We start from the raw sequence: 23,344 nt of genomic DNA, 5'->3' as shown, positions 1-23,344 counted from the left end.
GACATCCCGTCTCCATAGTAGCCTGCAGAAAGCTCGTGATGGCCGGGGTCGTGGAGTCCTTGGGTGTGGCCTCTCCCCACAGGGACCCCAGGTGGAGAAGAAGTGATTTGGGGGGAGGGGACGAGGAGGTCGCAGTGCCTTCTGGGGCAGATTGGAGGCATCCTGTCCTGTGCCCTTCCTGACTTGGCGTTCTTAGCAAAAATGTATCGTGGAGCTGATGTGACACTGGATTACGGCTAGTGAGAGGCCCTTCAGGCAAAGATTCATTATTAATAGGCCAGGTTGTGATGATTAGTTAGGCAGGAGAACAGCAGACCACCTGGGGAAGCTCGTGCAATCTGCTTCAGTGCCTACGGCCTCCAAATGACTGGGGGCTCAGAACCAGGTAGGACTCGGCCAGCACTCGGTGACTGTTTAATGAGGTCTGGGCCAGGCACCAGGGAGACAGGGGTGAGTGAAAGGGACGTGGTCTCCAGTGTCAGGAAACCTTCGGGATGGCAACAGCAGTAACGTCTTGTGTGCGCACACCATCCGGCACCTTAATAAGGTCCTTCTCCTCCGTGGAAACGGTCAGCCCTTCCACGTCCACTGCCAACATCCGACGTCCAAGGTAACTGTCATCCTCTGCCTCCCAGGCTGTCCCCCCTCCTCCATTCTTGTCTCCCCAGAGTCTGTTCCCCATCTGAGCCTCTTCAGTCTGTTTCAAATGCAGCCACATCCTGTCAGTCTTAGACCCGAAACCCTCCAATAGCTTCTCCAGGGTCCTTCCCAGGACCCTCAGGGCCCCCCTGACCTGGCCCTGCCGCCCATTTTAATGACACATCACGCCTCCTCTCCGTGTGGTCCCAGCGCTCCAGCCCCACCCACCGTCCGACAGGCCCTCCCTCTGCGCCATCCAGCACGGGGGCTGCTCCCCAGCGAGGCTGTTGGGCACTTGAATATGTTCTGTCCAAACCGAGATGTGCTGTACGTGTGAATACACTCCGGGTTTCAACGTCTTAGGATGAAAAAGAAAAAGGATGCAGAAGATCTCATTGATGTTTTTTATACTGATCACATGTCCAAATGATCATATTTTGGTTATATGAGGTAAAATACAATATGGTATTTTAAATTAACTTTACCTATTTTTTTTTACTTTCTTTAACGTGGCTGGTAAGAAAATTTAAGATGACACCTGTGGCTTGCATTCCTGGCTGACGTCTTCCTATTGGATGTCGCTGTCCTGGACCACTGCAGGCCCTTTTATTCTGTATCTTTGTGCCAGGATCTCTGGCCCCCTGATATTTCATTTAGTTGGTTCCTCCTCACCATTTGGGTCTTGAATTAAGACTGACACAGGCCTCCCTGACCTCATCTAAGTGTCTGCACCTCTGTCAGCACCTGTTGGTTTCTTTCCTGGCATTAATCACACTAACTGTTGCAATTTATTGTGTCTGTTCCCCAGACACACGATGTGCCAAGCACTGTTCTAAGTCTTTCTCATGTATTCACTTTCTAAAGCCTCACCACCACCCATTTTACAGATGAGGAAACTGAGGGATCCCCACCCAGGGGTCTGGCCTCAGAGCCTGCTGTTCTGACCCAGCGAGGGCAGGGACCCCGCCTGCCTTGAGTTCCCATTTGGTACATGTTGTGCAAACTAAGTGTTAACAATTCAAATGTCCATCAACAGATGGACAGACAAGCACACTGTGGTCCATTCACACAATGGAACACTATTCAGCCATAACTAGGATGCGGTGCTGATGTGTGCTACAGTATGGATGGACTTGGAAAACATTACACTAAGTCAAAGAAGCCAGACACCAAAGGCCACATGTTGTAGGACTGCACTGATGTGAAATGTCCACAGAGGGAATCCATAGAGACAGAAAGCAGGTTAGTAGTTGCCAGGGGCTGGAGGAGAGAAGGAATGGGGATTGACTACTCATGGGTACGGGGTTTCCTTCGGGGGTGGAGGACAGTGTTCTGGAATTAGATGGTAGTGATGGTCGCACAGCCTTGTGAATAGATTAAAACGCACTGAATTATACACTTGAAACGGTGAATTATGACGTGAATTAGAGCTCAATGAAAACAAACAAATATATAAATCGGGTGTTGATTGGATGAATCCTCACAGAGGCAAATGGGAAAGCCCAGGGTTCATCACCTTTCTCATGGAGCCACCAGGAAGCTGCACAGATGCAAAGAAAAGTTGTACCTGAGTCATTACTCATCGGTATTTCTCCTGCATCTGCAAAGATGCCCGGCACTTTGCCAGGCATCACGTGCCCACTTCGAATAAGACAGATGGGGTTCCTGACCTTTGGGCTCCTGCAGGGAAGACAGGTGGTTCTATGAGTGCTTACAAGGGAATGGGAGGAGGGGGACCCCTGGGGCAGGGTTTCTTAACCTGGAGCTCAAAGGCCCCCCTAGGGATCCACGGAGAGAATTCAGGAGGCGCATGAACTTGGATGGAAGAAATTACATCTTTATTTTCGCTAACTCTAACGAAAATACGCCATTTCCTTGAATTATGAATTCAGGTGACAAGCCATAGTAGTATCAGAGGCACTTTTAACTTTGTCGCCCACAGAAATCACAGATATTTTCTTTCATATCCCATTATGGTTTTTGCAGATACCTCAGGATATTGTTTGTCTATTCCTATTTCAAAATCGGGGCAGTTGTTAGGCCTCAGTGCTAGATATTAGTTCATGCATTAATAAGGAGGCACACATATTAAAAATTCACAATTCTTAAAGTATTTGATAACTCTGTTTCAATATACTAATTTGTAATCCTCTGTATGTTATTTCATGTATTTAAAAACATAATTCTGGAAGTGGTTCCAGATCCCAAATGGATTTCAGAAAGTTAAGAAGCGCCGCCCCTCAGGGACAGGGACGCCCCTCCTTGTTCTGTAATGAAGGGAGTAGGCAGGCCTGAAAAGGCCTCTGACAAATAAGGGCCCAGGTGGCCACACCAGGGCCCAGAGGAGTGATGCTCGCATTCTAAAAGTGGCCACAGGGCAGAATGGAGCTTGTCATGTCTGGTCCTCAGTGGGCCCCAAAGAATGTGAGTTGTCGTGTGTTGACAAAGGACAAGATGGCCAGAGAGTTCTGGGGTCCTCGGACAAAGGACAGCTTCTTCAGAAGGAAATTATCCTTCTAACCAGCCTTGGGTTGTAGGGTTTGGCCTTTGTTGCTTGAAAAACACTTTGAGGAAGTGTAGATGGAGAAAGCTCCAAGGAAGTTCCAGAAATACACAGTCAGGGTTGGCAAGCCCTTGTCCACTTATTCCAGTATAAGAGGGGAGCCTCCACTTCAGGATGGTGATGAAGTGGTCCCCCGTTTCTGTTGCAGGAACGGCAAAGGCAAGGAAGGCGCATTACGAATGGCACGTCAGCCATAACTCTGAGTTTCTTGGTTTTATTGGTCTGTGTCATAACCTTAACATTACTTAAACGTAATTTGGTGGTGTTTTTTAGTACGGTTTCCCCTTCTTTTCCTCACAGCCACTAACATCTCCTGTCTCGGGAGACCTTGTCACCATTATCCATTACTGCCACCGCCCTACCAGGATGTTCTTGGAGGGGATTCTTAATGGAGCAGTCCTGGTTAAAGAAATTCAATGTGATTGAACTGCAGCAAAGAATCAAAATCCAAATATCTGAAAGGGATGAATAATAACTAGGTATTGAAGCATATTGGTTATTTATTACTAGCAGAAGGCAGGAAAACATTAGCATGGAAAAAGCTGTAAATTAATCACAGCTGGGGATAGGAAACCTGAAACAGTCACCTCTATCTTCGTGAACTCTGTTTTGTTATTCTTGGTGTGTCTCCACTTCTGTCCTTTCGTGATAGATTTCATCCCAGCTGGCTAGCTGCAGGCACGGAGAGGGGAAATTAAACCCCCCAAAATGGCAAATCTCGTGTCACCTGGTGTTTAAAAGAGGGCAGCCGGGGGAATGTGCGTCTGTGAGCTGACCTAGATTCAGACCGTGGCCACACTACTCACTACCTGTGACCTCGGACAAGTCACCTGACCACTCCAGACGTTGGGTCTCCAGTCTGTCAAGTGCAAATGATACTAAAACCTTCCTCATAGAACTGTCACAGGGATTAAATGAGATCCTGCCTTTGTGTGTTTAGTCCCGTGTCTAATGACTGCTGTTGGTGACAAAGGGACAGAGGCCTTGCCAACTCAAAATGCTATCAGTGGTCCAGCGTTGCATTAACATGCAGATTCCCAGGCACCACCTCTGGCCTCCTATATTAGAGTCTGCATCCAACAAGATCCCTGGGTGAGACAATTAGACCTTAATGTTTGAGAAGCCCTGACACAAGTGTTCTTGTACATATAAGGGATTTTTTAGTGAACTGGAGAAAGGGTGTTCTGTTTTATGATAAAACCAGGAAAAAGCTTATTCACGTTCACAGAATGTATTGACTATTTGAGCTGAAAGGTACGCTGGAAGGCTTTGAATCCTGCCCTCTTTACCGTTGAGGACTCTGAGGTCTGGAGAAGTGAAGCCTCTGTCTGAGGCCACAGAGTTGGTGTTCTGGTTAAATGCTGTTGCGTAAAAACCACTCCAAAACTGAATGACTTTAAACCACAGTGATAATTTATTTCGCTCACGAATTGGCATCGTGGGCTGAGCTTTGCTGGAAAAGCGTGTCTGCTCCATGTGTGAAAAGTCTGGGGAACCAAGACAGCGCACTCCATGGCCATGGGCTGGGAGCTGGGACTGAGGGCTGGGAACCTCCCTTCCGCTCCACAGGGGCCTCTCCCCGGCTGCTTCAGCCCCCTTATAGCATGGTGGCTGGGTGTTTAGAGTGAGTGTCCCAAGACACAGGCTGTGGGAGCTGCCAGTTTCTTGCTGCCTGGGTCCGGGCCCTGGCTGTGCATCACTCCACATTTTTGTATGGATCAAGGAGTTGCAGAACCCAGATCCAAGGGAGGAGACATAGGCCCCACCTGTGGATGGGAAGAATGGCAGAGAATTGGGGGTCATATTTTAAAACTGCCACAAGTAGCCGTTAATAGGACTGGGATCCAGCACGGGGCTCTTTCTACAGTTCCAAGTTCAGACTTCCCTCCCGCTCTTTCCTTGAGGAAAAGTAGACCCTGTCAGCTTGATTTTGCATGGAAATAAAAATAACTCCATCTTTTCACTTTACAGTGTGAGCTCAGAGCCCAGGGCCTAGACCGTCATCCTGTTCCTAGACAGAGCCCCCAGGAGCGGCCATGGGGCATGTCTCCGCGGCAGCTGCCTTCCCTGCCAGGGGCCTGCTGGGCTCAGGCCTGACTGAGTTAACACAAGCCCCCAGTAAGGCGTGGCCTCAAGCTTCGGCTAGCTCTGCCCACCTGCACCAGCCCAGGGCCTTGCTCCTCCGTCCCACGCAGGTTGGGCTGCAGGGAGCTTCTGGGCTTCCCGACTTTGTTCTCCCTGAGAAATGGTGCGTGTCCATCTGCCTGGTTTAACGTTTGGGGGTGGGGCTTTGTGTGTGTTGTTTGGTTTGAATCCAGTGAGCCTTTGTTGGAGCTGGGATTTGAGCTCAGCTTCACCTGCCCACAGCTCTGTCTACCGTTCCAGACCATGATGTCATCTGGGTTCCTTCAGAGTGGTCTATGAGACAAGAATTTGAACTGGGATCACAGAGCAGGGAAGTGGGACAGGGAAGGGAAGGCAGCTGATCGATGAAGGCCTTGGTTCCACTGGTGAAATGAAGGGTCTCCTGCCTCAAGGGCAGATCCTTGAACGGAGAAGGCACATGGGCAGAGTACAACCCGATGTGACAAACGCTGTTCTGAAAGTCGGGTTTTGGGAGACACGAGGGAGGGAGCCACACTGCTGCTGGTTCAGGCAGTGGTGGCTCTGGGCCCTGACGGGTGTGTAGGAGTCTGCCAAGTGGACACAGCAGAGGCATGGCTAAAATGCTTTGGCACGGCTGCTGTGTGGGCTCTATACCTTTTCCAGGGATGATGTCACACACACAAAATGATTGGAGTCCTCTCCTTTTGCAATTGTTTTTCAAGCTTTGGGACTGTAGCTTGTAGCGCTCTGTAGCTCCCTCACTGAGGGCATTTCAAAGGAGTTTCCATCAAATTTGTTGAGCAGTTGCAGCGTTGTTGGAAAGACTGTCTTAAAGGACTGTGTTCGTTTGGGTGTCATCAGTGAAGTCTCCTTTGTTTAAAAAAGTCTATTTTGGGGCTTCCCTGGTGGCGCAGTGGTTGAGAGTCTGCCTGCCGATGCAGGAGACATGGGTTCGTGCCCTGGTCCAGGAGGATCCCACATGCCGCGGAGTGGCTGGGCCCGTGAGCCATGGCCGCTGAGCCTGCGCGTCCGGAGCCTGTGCTCCGCAACGGGAGAGGCCACAGCAGTGAGAGGCCTGCGTACCGCAAAAAAAAAAAAAAAAAAAAAGTCTCTTTTGGTTCATACATCCCGTCACGTTGGGGGAAGAGGAGGGATGTTTCGTTACTGCTTAGGGACTGAATTGTGGCCCTCCCTAAATTCATACATTCATGCCCTAAGCTCCAACGTGACTATATGTGGAGACGGGGCCTTTGAGGAGGCAGTTAGGGTTAAATGAGTTCATAATGGCGGGACCCTGATCCAGTAGGGCTGGCATCCTTATGAGAAGAGGAAAAGACACCAGGGGTAAATGCACCCAGAGAAAAGGCCACGTGAGGACACAGTGGGAACAGCCGTCTGCAAGCTAAGAGAGGCCTCCCCAGAAAACAACCCTGCTGGCACCTTGACCTTGGACTTCCAGCCTCCAGAACTGGAAGAAAATCAGTATCTGTTGTCTAAGCTGCCCAGTCCAGGGCGAGCTGACCAATACAGTTACCAACAGAGAACTCAGCATTTTTAAGGGGGGCATCTTTAAACATTCTTGCAGACTTCTGAGCTCTGTCTGGCATTCATGTGTGGACGCCATTGCAGCTCAACCCTTTACACATACGTTTTCTCGTGTGTAAACAGTGTTATGTTTTTGTGGCCCCTCCTTTTCTGGAAAAGTTCTGCCCCTCCCCCACCAACACACACACTCAGGTCGCTGATGTTTGAAAACCCTCAGTCAGGCATAGCTATTTTCATGGTTCCGGAACAGGTGTTCTTAGAAGAGATGACCAGCTGCTGAGCCAGACGTACCTGAGTGGGGATGGGGCCTGGCCAGTGCCCACTATGCTACTTGGGCAAGGAATTCACGTGAATTAATGTGCACAGGAATATCTGCATCCCAGGGGTGTGTGAGCCCACTCCACCTGGAGAAGGCAACTGGTGGCTCTGAGTCTCCCCTCTCCATGCCTTTCCTGAGAGAGGGTCTTGATAGGACAAGATTAAAGAGACATAAGGACTCTTGAGTCCTTGGTGGATAGAACGGGGGCCCTCCTGCCTGGAGAAGGAAGAGGGGTGGGGTGTTGGGGTGTGTCAGGGCAGGTTTACTGAGAACCAGCTCTGCAGCCAAACCTGCAGGAGGTTCCCCAGTTGAGGATCAATTATTCACCCTGCAAAGGTTAATTCCTCTATGGCAAAAGCAAATGGCCTTAACTCCTTCAAAGAGAAAGGTAAAGGCAACTCTGACCAGAGCAAAAGGCCCAGCCTTTGGCTCTCTCTGTGGATGGGAGCTTCTCCCCAGCACAGCCCACTCCTCTTTCCTTCAGACTTAACAGATGTATGTTTGATTTTATGAGAACTGCCAAATTATGTTCTAAAGTGGCTGTACTATTTTACAGCCCCACCAGCTGTGTTTGAGAGTTCCAGTTGCTCCACGTCCTCACCACATTTGATGTCATCAGTTTAAAACTTTTAGCCATTCCACTGTTGTTTGGGGGTATCTCATTATAATTTGCACGTCCCTGATGACTAACGATCTTGAGCTCTTCTTCACGTGCTTATTAGCCATTTGTATTTCTTCCCTTCTGAAATGCTCATTCAAGTCTTTTGTCCTCTTTTTATTAACTTGTTGCTTTTAGTTTTTATTTATGTTCTTTATATGTTGTGGGTACAAGTCCTTTATCAAACATTTATATTGTGAATATTTCTTCTATGACTGACCTGTTCATTTTCTTACTAGTGTTTTTGATGAGCAGTTTTTCATTTTTAAGTTTTTTTGTTTTGATGAAGTCCAATTTATTCATTTTTTTTTCAGTTTTGTATTTAGTACTTTCTGGCTCTTGTCTAGGAGATCTTTGCCTACCTCAAGCTTGTAAAGGTAGTCTTCTTTTTTCTTCTAGAAACATTGTAATTTTGGATTTTATGTGTAAATCTGTGATCTACTTTGAATTAATGTTAGTGTCCCGTGTGACATAGGAGTTGAGGTTTATTATTTCCCATGAAATGGATATCCAGTTGTTACAGCACCAACTATTGAAAAGACTTTCCTGGCACCTTTGAATTGTTTTTGTGACTTTGTCAAAAATTAATTGACTATAGCTATAGATCTATTTCTGGACTCACTCTTCTTTTTCATTGATTTATTACTTATCTTTACACAAAAACCACAGTGTCTTGATGATTATAGTTTTACAGTAAACCTTGAAATTGGGTACTTATATTTATCTATAAAATATTTATAATATATAAATGATAATACAATATATAATATGTAAGTATATAAAATTAATACATATATTAATATGTATTCCTCCAATTTTTTTTCAAAATTGTTCTAGCTATCAAAGTCCCTTTCCTTTCTATATAAATATTGGAATTAGTTTGTTTATACCATACCAAAAAAGCTTGTTGATATTTGATTGGAATTTATTGAAGTTCTAGGTCAATTTGGACCTAACTGGCAGTAATATTTAGGAGCCTTCCAATCCATGAACATGATATATCCCTCCATTTGATTTAGGGCTTCTTTAACTTTTTTAAGCAATTCTTTGTAGTTTTCAAGGTAGATATTTTACACCTCTTTCATTATATTTAAATCCTATTTTTTTATATTAGGTTTTTAAAATTTTTTTGTATATTGACCTTGTATCCTGTGTTCTTACTAAATTATTGTATGATAATTTAGTAGTTATTGATTATTACTGATTCTGATAGTAGGTTTCTTTTTTTATAGATTCCTTTGGATTACTTTTCTGTACACAATCATGTTGTCTGCAAATAATGACAGTTTTACGTCTTGCTTTCCAATCTTTGTTCCCTTTTATTCTTTTTCTTGCCTTGTTGCACTATCTAGAAACCCTAGTACAGTGTTGAGTATAAGTGCTTAGCATAAATATCCTTGCTTCATTCCAATTCTTAGAGGAAAAGCATTTAGCCTTTCATCACAAAAGTATGAGGATAGTTGTTATCAGGTTGAAGGCAATCTATTCCAGTTTGCTGAGAGTTTTAAAATATGAATAGGTGATGAATCTTGCCAAATGATTTCTGCATCTATTGAAATAATCATATGCTGTTTTCTTCTTTATTCTCTTAATATGATGAATTATATTGGTTGATTTTCGAATGTTGAACCAGTCTTGCATTCCTGGAATCAGTCCCACTTGGTCATGATGTATAATCTTTTCTCTATACTTCTGAAATTTTGTGCTGAAATTATGTTAAGGATTTTTTTTGCAACTATCTTTATGAGGGGTACTGGTCATACTTCTCTTTTCCTGTAATGCCTTTGTTTGGTTTTGGACTCAGCATAATGTTGGCCACATAAAATGAGATGGGAAGTATTTCTTCTCCCTCTATTTTATGTAAGAGTTCATGTAAAATTGGTGTTATTTCTTCCTTAAATGTTTGATAGAATTCACCAATGAAGCCATATGAGTCTAGAGCTTTCTTTGTGGAAGGGTTTCTGATAATAACTTCAAATTCTTTAACAGAAAAAGGGCTAACTCAGATTTTTCTGTTTCTTCTTGGGTCAATTTTGAGAATTTGTATCTTTTGAGTAATTTTTGTGCTTATCATCAGTGTTGTAGAATTTATGGTCATAAGGTTTTTCATGATATTTCCATAATATCCTCTCAATCCCTGGTGGATCTGTAGTTATAGCTCATCTCTCATTTCTGATATTGGTGATTTTGTTTTCTCTGTTTTTTAATCAGTCTAGCTAGAGGTTTATCAGTTCTGTTGATCTTTTCAAAACTTTTGATTTCACTGGTTTTTCCACATTGCTCTTATATTTTCTATTTTATTGTTTTCCACTCTTATCTTTATTATCTCTTTTCTCTACTTACTTTGGCTTTTCAGGCCTCTTAATGTAGAAACTTAGATGATTCATTTTAAATCATTCTTCTTTTCTAATATTAGCATTTAAAATTATAAATTTCCCTAAAAACATTGCTTTAGCTGCATGCTAGAAAGTTTGATGTTTTGTTTTTATTTGTATTCAGTTCAAAACATATTCAAATTTTCCTTTTGGTTTCCTTGATCAATGGGTTATTTAGGACTATATCATTTGATCTCCAAATATCTAGGGATTTTCCAGATACTGACATTTAATTATCAATTTCTGATTTAACTCCCTTTTGTCAGAGAACATATTTTATACAATTTTTATCCTTTTAAAGTTATTGAAACTCATTTTATGGCCCAACCAAAAGTCTTGGTGACTGTCCCATATTCACTTGAAAAGCATATGTATTCTGCCGGTATCCTGCAGTTGTTAGCTGGAGTGTTTCATAACTGTCAGTTAGTTCAAGTTGGTTGCTAGTGTTGTTCATATCTTCTGTATTCTTAATTTTTAATCTACCTGTCCTAACAATTACTAAGAATGTTGAAATCTACAACTGTAATTATGGAATTATCTAATTCTTTCTGTTTTATCCATTTTTGCCTTATGTGTTTTGAAGCTCTGTAATTAGGTGCATTCAGAATTGTTATATTTTCTTGATGAATTGACTCCATTATCATTGTAAAATGTCCCTCTTTATCTCTGATAATACTCTTTTTCCTGAAGTCTGCTTTTCTGGTATTATGTATCCATTCCAGTTTTTATGAATAGTGCTTCCTTATTTTACTTTATCTGTGTCTTTACATTTAAAGTGAGTCTCTTATAAACAGCATATAGTTGAATAATGTTTTAATGTACTCTGATAATCTCTGCCTTTTAATTGAAGTGTTTAATCCATTTCCATTTACCATCTAAGTGTTTTCTTTTTGATGCGTCCATTCTTTGTTTTATTTGTTCCTCCTTTTCTGACTTCCTTTGGATGAATCAAGGTCTTTTTTGATATTTCATTTTATCTCCTCTGTTGACTTGTTAGCCTATTTCTTTGTTTTATTTGTGTACATGTGCAGTTGTGCTATGGTTTATACAATGCACCTTTAACTTAACACCGCCTACCTTGTATTAATATTACATCACTTCGCATATAGTGTCAAGACTTATGGCAGTATATGTTCACTTAACCCTCTCTCATCCCTTGTGTGATTATTGATTGTCATGTATTTTATTTCTATATATGTTATAAACTGCACAATAGATTGTTGTTAGTTTTGCTTTAAGCCATCAATTATGTTTTTAAGAAATTGCAAATGGAAGAAATTTTACCTTTACTCATGTATTTACCATTTTGGCATTCTTCAGTCCTTTGTGCAGATCCAAGTTTCCATCTGGCTTCATATTTCTTCAGTCTGAAAAATATCATTTAACATTCCTTATACTGCAGGTCTGCTGATGATGGATTTTTTTCAGCTTCTGATTTATCAAACAAAGAGCCTTTATGTCATCTTATTTTTGCAAGTTATTTCGCTGGATAAAGAATTCCATGTTGGCCTTTTGTTTCAGCAGTTTAAAGATGTGGTTCCATTGTCTTCTTTCTGACATTGTTCATTATGAGGAGTGATCAGTATTTTTATCCCTATTTCACTGTATGTAATGTATCTTTTTTTCTCTGTCTGCTTTTAAGATTTTCTTTTTATATTTAATTTTCACCAGTTTATGATATGCTTATGTATGATTTCATGTTTATTTTGCTTAGAGTTCATTGAATTTCTCGGATCTGTGGGTTGATATTTTTCATTAAATTTTGGGGGAAAATTAAAGTGATTTTTCTTCCACGATTTCTCTTTTTCCTCTCCTTCTAGGACTCTAATAACTACATGAATGTTAGACCACTTGATAGTATTCCTCAATTCACTGATTTTCTGTTCATTCTTTTTAGTCTTTTTTCCCCCTCCATGCCTTAGGTGTGTAGTTTCTATTGCCCTTTTTTCAATTTCACTGATTTTTTTCTTCTGCAATGTCCAAATGGTTGTTAAGCCCATCTATTGAATTTGTAATTCATATATTCTAACTTTTAGATTTAGAATTTCCGTTTGGTTATTTCTTGTTTCACATCTTTTTCCTTATTCCGTTCATATTTCCTTTAAATCTTTGACATACTTATAATAGCTGTTTTAAGGTTTTTGTATGCAAAGTTCAACATTTCTGTAATTTCTGAGTCCATTTCTATTGACTGGTTTTTCTCCTTGTAATTTGTTGGCTTATGCACATGTATAGCAAAACTTTTTAATTGAATTCTGGTCATTGTGGATGCCAAGTTTCTGGATTTTGTTGCCCATAAGTTGTGATAAATTTTGATCTGGCAAATAGCTATGTGTGGATAGGCTTGATTCTTTTGGAACTTACTTCTTTTTTTTTTTTTTATCTGTGGTACACGGGCCTCTCACTGCTGTGGCCTCTCCCGTTGTGGAGCACAGGCTCTGGACACGCAGGCTCAGCAGCCATGGCTCACGGGCCCAGCTGCTCCGTGGCATGTGGGATCCTCCCGGACCGGGGCACGAACCCGTGTCCCCTGCATCGGCAGGCAGACTCTCAACCACTGCGCCACCAGGGAAGCCCTATAAACTTTTTTCTAGAGTGTAATCTCATGTGCCTTGAGTACAGAGGAGGTCTAAAGTTTGATGCTGCAGACTCCATCAGGAGAGGGTGTGGCCCTTTCTCACATCTAAGAGGTACTCGTGTTTGGGAGTCCATGCACCTGCTCCCGTGTCCTGTAAAGGACACATGTCACACCATCCACACATTCTTGGATTTTAGACACTGTAATGCAGAACACACTTTTGTTGGTGTTAGCATCATTTCACCACCAACCATACGGACTGGGTTTTTTCCCCATCATGTTTAGGAAATTAACAATCACGTTTCAACCTCAGCTTCTTGGATAACGCTTGCAATAGTCCATTTCTTCTTAATAGGACGTCAGATGTTAGTAAGTTCTCGACTTTGGGTTTAACTAATGAACTCATACACGGATGATAATGATGAAAGCTCCCATTAATTGAGCATCTACTATATTCCAGGCAGGTGCTTTAGAAACGTGTTTAATCATCACTAAAATTCTGCCAGCTGTGGGCATTATTATTCCCGTTTTATAGATAAACTGTTTATACGTTATTTATGGGTTCCTATTTACAGAGGAACTGAGGAGAGGTAGTTGGAGGAACGGGGTGGGTGTCTGGTCTGGCATGTTTTGTGAAGTGTGGGCACCATGAAGTCACTCACCCACCAGTGTTCAGCGTCAAGGAGAGTCACTGAGCTCTCTTGAAGCTCTAGTGGCTTTTCCTTCAGCTTCTTGGCAAAGACTCCACTTTCTTCCCAGCCCCTTCGTTCTGCCGGGCAGACAGAGCCAGGCCTCTGACCAGGCCAGCGTGCCCGGGAACTTCTCACCAACCCAAGGAGGGGACATCTGAGCCCACGGACACATGCAGTTCTCTGCTTGAGTGAGCTCCTGGCCCCCGTCCTTTCTGGCCTCTCTGCTCTCCAGGCCTTGCAGGGGGTGAGGGGCAGAGGGAGAGGCGAGAGTTAACGGGAGGCCGGCTGTGTTTTACACGGGATATGCTCTCTTCCCCTCTCTGTTTCCATGGCAACTGCTAATTAGCAAGCTACTAATTAAAGTTCATATTTATGATCAGAAAATAAAATCATTGGACCTTTCCGAAATAGGATTTTATGAGTTTTGGCTCCAGCAACTGAGTCAGCAGTGAAGAGCCTGTGGTGTTCAGGACCGCGGTTTCAAGGCGGAGATAAATAAGCAAACAGCGCGGGGAGGAGGCTGAACCCAAGTCCTTGGGCAGAGCTCGCCTCGGCGGGACTGCCGGCGGGAAAGATGGGGCTCTGGGACGAGGTTCCTACCCCGAAGCCGCCAGTCCACGTCGGCTGTGTTTCGTCTCCGGGGTCACCGAGCTCCCGTGGGGCGGGTTTCTGTCGCAGAGCCAGCTGTTTCTGTTCTTTTCTGTTCTCGCCATACGAGAAAAATCATCACCCACAAGCTCAGGCTCGAACCTCCCCATGTGTGTGTGCAGGAAACTCTCAATGCCACTTCCTTTCACGTGTGACTTGGTTACTGCTGCTTCTCCGAGGGGTGTCCGGGCACCCTGTCCACCGTGGCCTCGAGTCACCCCTCTTCCTGGAAGAATTCAGCTCCTTGGGCCCTTGGAGGTTGGCTGCATCCCTTTTGTGGGCCCTTGACGAGCCCAGTGGGAATCTCCTCACCCAGTCGTGGAAGAATTGTGCCATCTACGTTTGGTCTCTCCGACGGGGCGTGTTTCAGAATCCCAGAGTTGGAAGGGACTTCGAGGGCATCTGGTCCCCCCCCGGGAACATGGCTGCACGTCCTTCCCCTGAAATCTCCCCCAGGGCCGGGCAGCTGCCTTCCGCTTGCCTTGGGCGATGCCATCCTTGCTGCCTGCCCTGCCCGAGCTTGGAAGGATCAGCTTTCTCTGAGGGGAGAAGGTGGGGGCGGGGCGGTGATGGAAGGTCGGTGTGCCGAGCTGGGAAGACCACCGTCAGTCCCCGCTCCTCCCCTCACTCCTTTGGGGGTCCCAGGCCCGGCGTTCAACGCCTCCACCTGTGGACCGTCTTCTGCAACACGGAGGGCAGAGGGCCCTGTCCCACTGGGGTGGGCGGCAGGAGGGGACACGGACGGACGGCCCAGCAGGCACGGAGCCGTTCTCGCAGGGCTGTAACTCAGCCAGTCCTTCAGCTCACCTTGGCTCCTTCCGGCCCCTGGAGTGTGCGAGGCCGTGCTGGTGCCTGAAACGGCCCCCGAGAACCCTGCCAGCTCTGAAACTCCATTAGTGTGGGCTCTGGCCGTGTAACACTGAATCTTCACGCTGTGCTTAGCTCCCATTGATTGGCTCAGGGAGTCGTCACTCCGTTGACGAAGTCCCAGTGATGCTCACAGCACAGCAGGTAACGAGGGGGCCCTGAGCCCACGGGAGGTCCAGCGGGTCCCCCCTCGTCCCGTGCGGAGCCAAACCGGCAGCACTTCCCGCCGCTTCTCACGGGCTGTGGGCTGAACGCTGGGCCCCCGAGTTCACATGTTGAAGCCCAAACCCACAATGGGATTGGGGGCGGGGCCTTCGGGAGGGATGAGGGTTAGATGAGGTCTGGGGGGGACCCTCGTGATGGGATTAGTGATCTTAGAGAAGAAGAGACAGCAGAGCTCCCCTGCCCTCCACGAGCTCAGGAAACGTGAGGACAGCGAGAAGGCGGCCGCCTGTGAACCAGGACGGGGTCTCTCACCAGACACCCACCTGCCAGTGACCGCTGGTGGGAAGGCAGGGTGACAGGGCCACTCTTTGGGGAAACAGAGTGGGGACTTCTTACAGAGTTCAGCGTGCACCTCCCAGACGACCCATCAGAAGACGTGACAACATGTGCCCCCGCGAAGATGCATACAGGAATGTCCCGATAGACGAATCGGGCCAACAACCTAAATGTCCGTCAGCAGACATATGGATAAACCATGATCCACACATCAGTGGACAGAAAGGGACAAGCCAGACCCTAGAGAGAGCTGGCCGTGCTGATCCATTTTCCTGAGTTCCAGAAAAAGTTAAAACTGAGAAAGCACAGTCGTGGTTGCCTCTGGGGTGGGCGTGGGGAATAGGATGAAAAGGGCCGTGAAGGCACTTGCTCGGGTGGTGGCCGTGCCCTGTTTCTTGATCGGGGTCTTGGTCACGGGGTGTCTTCTTTGCAAAACTCATTAAATTTAAGATGCATGCAGCTTACTGGTCATACTGCAATTTTTAAGAAAAGGAAAGGGAACAGAAAGGCTACAGACTGGGAAATAGAGGAATTAGGCAGAACTGGTAGGTCTGGGCTCTGTTGTGTAGGACCGCGGAGAACAGGGTGAGAAGCTCCTGTCTAGCTGAGTGGGACCAGAGGGGCCTTGCAGGCTTCTAGGAAAGGGGGAGGGCCAACCTTTAGGGATCTCCTACTTGTGCAGGATGCTCGGACAGGACAGGCAGGCAGGCGACTGTCACCCGTCACCTCAATCTAACTTGCGCTCTCGCCGAGAGTTTGCCAACCCATGCTCCTCCAGGCATCTATACTGTAGGGCCTGCCTGGGGTGGGGTGGTGGGGGTGGTCCCAGCCCTGCTGCAGCCCGCGGTGGAGGTCCAGCTGGATTGGGCAGAGAGAAGACACGGTTGTCAGAGGACCTGGGTCAGTGGCCAAGGCGGATACGGGCAGGGGAGTACGAGATGTTGGAGGAGAAAAGAGGGTGATGGTGTATTTGGCTCTGGGAAGCCCCGCGTGAGGCCCACAGGAGCATCCTCCCTGGAATGTTCTAGGCCCCGCACCTCCCATTAGCTGGCCTTCCTCCTCGGTGCAGTTCAAAGTCAGGACCATAGTCTCCGGGGTGAGGGCTGGCACAGCCGCGGGGGCCAGCAGGAAGGGCGGGGCTGAGCTCCTGCCCTCCCATCCTCACCTTCCCCCATGGCAGACGCGGCTCCCGCTCTCTGCAGCACACCCCCTGCCGCAGAGAACACAGTCTCCTCCTCTTCTCCCAGCCTCCCCCTCTGCAGAAAGTCACCCACAGCCTCTGCTCAGAACAAAAATAAAAAGGGAAGTATGGCAGCCCACCCCAGCCCACACCTCTGCCCCTGCTAAAAACAGAGGCAGCCTGTGAGTGGGGTGTTGCACCAGCTTCCGGGGGGTGGCCACTGCTCCCTGCAGCATCAGCGCTTTCTGGGGGCCTGGCAGCCACTGTGCTGGAGGAGAGGGAATTTGAGAGGACCGCGGAGAGACCCCCTAGCCAGACCTGGGGCTGAGCTAGTTTGCAAACACGTGAGTATACTTTCCAACCGGCCGGTCCTCTTTACTCTGACACATGTGTGCCCAGCTGGTGAATCCACATCCTCAGTCAGGGAGCGTCTTCTGTGGCAGGTCTGGGGGCTGCCGTGGAGCCCGCCACCCCCCTCGCCAATCGGTCATGCTCTCTTCCCAAGCATGAGCTCTCATGGCTCCACGCGTGTTCTTTTTCCATCTTAATTTCCTAAACAACAGGGGAGACTCGACAGTGGGTGCTGGGGCAGCTATTTTATGCTGTAGCTTTGATTGCACAGAGCGTGGACTTGAGCCCAGAGAAGCCTCTCTCAATAAATGCCTGATGACCGATTTGGACCAGAACGCTCTCATTTTTACGTGCTGGGTTTTTTTTTAACTTTCCTCTGAGGGAGGACGCTGCAGAGGACCAAGGAGTGGGGGCGGGTGCCTGGCGTGTGTTTCTGTTGAAGGAGTGAGATGCCTGCAGCCCAGCTGGGTGGAGGGGAAGTGTGTGTGCATCTGTTCCCAGAAGCTGGGGCCCTTGCCTTTATCGGCAGCTCGCAGCCCCACAGCCTTGCCCTCTCTGGGGTTCCCGCCCTCCCCGGGGAGCACCTTTCAATCAGTTCCTCCGAGGTTTATTGAGGTTCCGTATGCAGAGAAACGAGCCTGTTGCTAAACGTTGTCCAACAGCTAACGCAGGCCCAGGCCCTGCCCGCAAGCAAAATGGCATGAGAGAGAGAGAGATGGCAGAGCCAGGCCAGGCAGGAGACGTTTGATCCAGAATCCGGGGAGGAAGGGCGCAGTGCCGGGCGAGCGGCTTACCAAGCAGGCAGAAGGACCAGGCCCCCAGGGACGTCGCCCCTGCAGTACCTCTTGGAGGCATCTGAGAAGGTTCCTCATTTCCTAACGACATGCTGCAGGAATCCAGTGAGTCCTGGGAGGCTGAAGAAACTTTTGCAGTAGCCCCTGCGGGTCTTTTGCTTATCAGAGACCGGAGTCTAGTTTTCGGGGGTGGGGGGGGGAATCAAACTGACGTCACTGGTTTGAAGAAGTCAGCTGGGTCGTGGAGGCGTCCTGCGTAGACATGTCACCGCCTGCCGGGTGAAGCCTGGGCCGGCTCACAAGCCTGGCTTCCTGCGTGGACTCGTTCAACGATCACAAAAGCAGCGGGGTCCCCCGACGCCCTTGCTACGCAACATCTCTAACGGCCTCAAGTCAGTAGCCGTCTACAGTGTCTGGGTTTCGTTTTGATGGGCGCCTTAATTACTGGTGATTGTGTCACTTGGCACATGCCAAAAAAAAAAAAAGCCTTTCCAGTTTGCACCTTGACTCATAAGCTTTCGCTTACATGGCAAGAAGCTACAGGTGATGTCTGAGCATAAAGATTCCCGCATTCCCATCACTGTTACTTTCAGAGACTGGGTCAAGTTATTTCCATCCAAACTGTGTGGGAAGGATACAACATCAGAAAAACACGGGCTCGTATTTGCTGGTGCCTGGTGGCAGAGAAAGTGACAAAGAAACGCCCACCAGCCTCCAACCCCGACAAGTTCAATCAAAGACACCTTGTCACAGCAGACCATTCAAAGAGAGGCGGGCGACACCAACCCTCCTCGGAAGGAAAGTCCGCGTGTTTGGAGACGTTTTGCGACGTTGCCTTCTCTTCCTGACTTCCCTGATCTTGCACAGCTTCGTGGAAAATGTCAGTCTCGGTATTTGTATGTTTCGAGCTCGCGTGTGGCTTCAAAACAGGTGAGCCGGATTACAGGAAATTGCTCAGGTTCACGTGCGCGGCGCTGGGGAGCTTCCAGAGGCAGGATGGGACTGACACGGATGCAGAGACAGCGGCAGTCCTTCCTGGCTTCCCTTTTCCGCAGCCCTCCCGGCGCCCGGCCCCCAACAGTCCTCCCTTCACTGCGGCGTCTTGCTTCATTTCTCTGCCCTTTTCTCGGCCCCGCACCTGCGGGTACTAAATAAAGGTCTGAGTTCCGGTTCCCTTTTCTCTGTCCCCAGCCTCTAAGCCTCGCCCCACCTCCCTCTGCCGCCCCCTCTTCTCTCTCGCCGTTTCCTGGACACCGAGGCTCTCAGGACCCCCTCGCAGGATTCCCAGTCTTCCGGAACCGGAGGTTTAAAAGCCGACTGAGAAAGACGCGACGAGCACGTGACTCCCCGACTCCCCTCCCCCCCCCCGGGGTGTCCCCTCCCCCGGCCGCGATTCCCTGACTTCTTCATCAGAACTGATGGTTTGAAGGGTTCGGGTTAGTCTTGGTTGGTGACCCATCGTAGCTGTTTTGATTGATGCGATGTGATTTGATTTGAGGTGACATTTGCATAACAAAATACACCGGTTTTAAGTGAACAGTTCCTTGGTATTTAGCACATTCACAGTGTCGTGCAGCCGCCACTTCTGTCTAGCTCCAAACCATCCTCGTCACCCCCAGATAAAACCCCGTACCCGTCAGCGGTCACCCCCTCTGTTCCTCCACCGCAGCCCCTGGCCACCGCCAGTCGGTGGATTTGTGTCTGCGTGCGTTTCCCCGATCGGCACATTTCATATCAGCGGAATCCTGCAGCACATGGCCTTTGGAGTCGGGCTTGTCTCGCTCAGCATAACGCTTTCGATGTTTGCGTCCGTGTTGCAGCGTGGCTCAGTACTTCGTTCCTTTTTTACGGCCGAATAGTCTTCCACGGTGTGTAGAAGATGTCTTTGTGTTTAGGGTCTCTGGTGCTGAGGGTTCGTGGCTGGCAGGCCTGGAAGCGGGGCTGGGCAGAGGGAGGTGGGAGAAGCGGGAACTTGGCCCGTGGCCCCCGCCCACCCCCAGGGCGGTTCCGTCCTGGGGCCGTGACAGCTCCGAGCCGCCCCTTCGAGGGGCGCGGGGCAGGAAGGTGCAGCTCTGGCCAGCCTTCCCGAGCTGCGGTTCGGCTCCGCTCCTGAGGACATTGTAACGGTTAATTACAGCCAGCCCTTGATTATCCGAAGGGGTAGCGCATTGAAATGTGGGGCCGCACGGTGGAAGCAAGGGAGGGGGCCCCGTTCCGTGAGAGAGCCGTGTATTTCAGAGTGAATTTTGAGTAGGAAGACTGTCTGAGTCTCCCCTCCCTCCCCTCCCCTCCCCCTCCCTCCCCCTCCCCTCCCTCCCCTCCCTCCCCTCCCCCTCCCTCCCCCTCTCCTAAGCCTTGCCGCACGCCTTGCTTGCTCGCACGCGCGAGCCTGTTTCGCTCCCAATGTAGCGGATGCTCCACGAATGCGTTTGAACTAGCCTACTCCCTTGCCATCTCTTTGGCAGAGCATCTCAGGATAGAAAATCTGGTTTGGATTTCACTTCCCTCGCAGGGAAACGCTTTTTGTTGTAATAGCAGTGGCAAAGAGAACACTGTATTCTTCTAAAAATGCCTCCAGTAAATGAGGATGCTGCCGCAAGACGCAGAGACGAAGGAGAAATAGAAAAAATCGGGCGTCTGGAGCCGCCCCAGGCGGGCCATCGGTCCCAGAAGGGTTGGGAGACGGTCGTTGTCGCTATTCGCAGCTTGCCTGTGAGTCCTCTTCCGAACCAGCGGATGTGCTGGGTAGTGAGGCGCCTCTCTTGTTTTCCTGCCCAGTTAAAAACTAAAACTCGCTGCTGTGTCCTGCAGTTTTCCATCACCGGCGTCTTGATTGTCCCTTTCCCGCTGGGAAGCAGGCCCGCGCCGTCTGGAGTCTTCCTAGATGAGGTGCCAGCGCACCCCGCGATCTCGTGGGGGGCAGGCCCGCCAGCTCTTCGCCCTACAGCAGTCTCTTCTTAGATCTGCCTGCTCCGTCCGCCGGGGGTTTTGTTCCTGAGTCACTCTGTGCCCTCCTCAGATCTGGAGCCAGTGCCCACTGGGTGTCAGGCACCCATGGCAGAGCAGGCCTTGTGCCTGAGGTCCAGCAGTGTTTCTTCTGAAGGTCCGCTGGGGACACAGTTTCTGTAAACTTCCTGTCACCTCCCACGGTGAGGGGTGACGCGTGAGGCCTACTCCCCAAAATGCCGGCTCGTGTCGGGTTATCCATTTTCAAAGAATTAGGATTCCACAAACGGAACCCCAGCGCCCCAGTGGCTAGAACTGGGTCTCCTTGAAAATGCAGCAGGTGCTTCAGACTCCAGGAGTGCCCCACGGAAGGAGCACGTTGCAGAAAACCAGTGGTTGCCATAACGCTGACGCCTGTGTTGGGGAGAGTGAAGGCAGGTGGAGGGTTCTCCCCAGCAGAATGGAGGGCCCGTGCGGGCGTTTCTGCGTTTCACCCGGTGGAGATGGTTCGTGACAAGATGGCTCTGTCCCTGTAGGTCAGAAGCTGGAGGGATGGGTATTCTATTTTATTTACTTATTATTTTACTGGAGTGTAGTTGCTTTACAGTGTTGTGTTAGTTTCAGGCGTACAGCAGAGTGAATCAGTCATACATATACGTGTATCCACTCTTTTTTAAGTTCTTTTCCTGTACAGGCCATTACAGGGTACTGAGTAGAGTTCCCTGTGCTCTACAGTAGGTCCTTATTAGTTATCTGTTTTATATATAGTAGTGTGTATGTGTCAATCCCAGTCTCCCAGTTTATCCCTCCCCTGCCCCCCTGGTAACCATGAGTTTGTTTTCTACATCTGTAACTCTATTTCTGTTTTGTAGATAAGTTCATTTGTACCCTTTTTTTTTAGATTCCCCATGTAAGCGATATCATATGGTATTTGTCTTTCTCTGTCTGAGGGATGGGTATTCTAGACTTCCAGTCCACCACTGACTGAGACTACAAGATAGATTGGCACTTAGATCTGAATTGCAGGCACAGCAAAACCAGTTGGATATGACTGAAGGGCATACGATCCTGTCAGCCAGCTGTCATGTGAAAACCCTCCCCACAGCCGCCGAGAGAAAGGTCTCATCCACCGAAGAGAGGAAACTATAACAAGAGAGCCAGCACTTATCCATTGGAAATCAATCACTTTATAAATATTAAACACCTATTTGTGAAAGATACTTGCTAGACCACGGGGTGTACAAGGAAGCAGGAGGTGGCCCTGCCCAGAGGATCGTAAGCAGCATGGTAGACAGATGCTCACACCACCAGGTGGGAGAGTCGCAAATCAGAAGCCCAGACAGAAGGGTTGAGGACAGACCTTTATAAAGTTTTTCTCTAAAATCTGTTTGGTGTGGAGGTAATTATACAGAATGCCAAGGCAGAGACTTCTCTCCATCTTGACTTTGCCACGGGCTCCCGAAAGGGTGGACTAAGTGATAATTGATTAAGTGCCTCCCTGTGTGCACTGCAGCAACCCTAAGATGTAGGTGCTCCGTGTCCAACTTTACAGAACAATAAATGGGGGCTCAGAGAGGTTAAGCCACGTGCTCGAGGCCACACAGCTGAAAAATGGCAGAATCTAGGACCATGTCCTTTCCTCTAGAACACAGGGAAAGCAGAAGCTGCTGGTTTTCTCTCTTGAGGCAAAGATTTTTTGGTTTGATTCTTTTTGTTTGATTAGAGTAGAATTCCTGCAGTCCTTTTCCCACGGCCCCCATCTTTTTTTTTCACGGGGAAGTGGGGAAATCCGTGTCACTTCCCACCCACAAACACAATGTATTTTAACTTCTGGAGGGCAGGAGTTACATCTTGTTGGGGGGGGGGGGGCGGGGTGTGCTTCACTTGGAACCTCAGTCCCCCAACTCTCTAAGCCAACAGCGGCAGGAGTCTTCCTAGAATCACTCTCCCCCAGCCTTCACCACCTCCTGCTTTCCTTTCTTCTGCTGCCCAGAAATCTGCCCAGGGGACTGAGGTCTGAGAAAGTACAGTTCTGACCTCAAGCTTTGCACACCTCGGGGTGTTCACGGAAGTCTGAGATCTACATAAAAGCCTGGTCTGCTGCTTCCTGCACCGGCGTTTTGACTGGCCCCAAAGGCTTTTCTAGAAAGAGTCTCGGGCAGCCCCGTGCAGCCAGGGAAAGCCAAAGCCTCAGGCCTCCTCCTTGGCTTCCCTGATTGGCCTCCCTGATTTCAGCAGTTGGTATTCTCCCCGGATGGTGATGGGAGAATCAGAAACACCCCACCCTCCAACACGGCCACCCTGTGCCCATATAAAAAAACCTGGAATGTGCCTTTTTCTAGATACTAGCCTAGTTGATTGAAGTCATTGGCAGCATTGTGTTCAAACACATGGAAATGCGTTTAGGAGTATTACTGCGTTTACCTGTCCCCGTAACATTTCAAAAAATAGACGGCCCCACGACTAGAAATGCATTTTAAATTGATCGCCATATCAATCCTAAGTAGATTTCCAGTGTGTCTTATAAACGCAGAAGGGAGAGAGCTGTGCTTGTTCTGTGTGCAGCCTCCTCGCCCCGAGGC

Source organism: Hyperoodon ampullatus (assembly GCF_949752795.1).
Source record: "Hyperoodon ampullatus genome assembly, chromosome: 14".
Lineage (NCBI taxonomy): Eukaryota > Metazoa > Chordata > Mammalia > Artiodactyla > Ziphiidae > Hyperoodon > Hyperoodon ampullatus.
The sequence above is the reverse complement of the archived record's forward strand: the minus strand, read 5'-3'. Positions refer to the sequence as shown.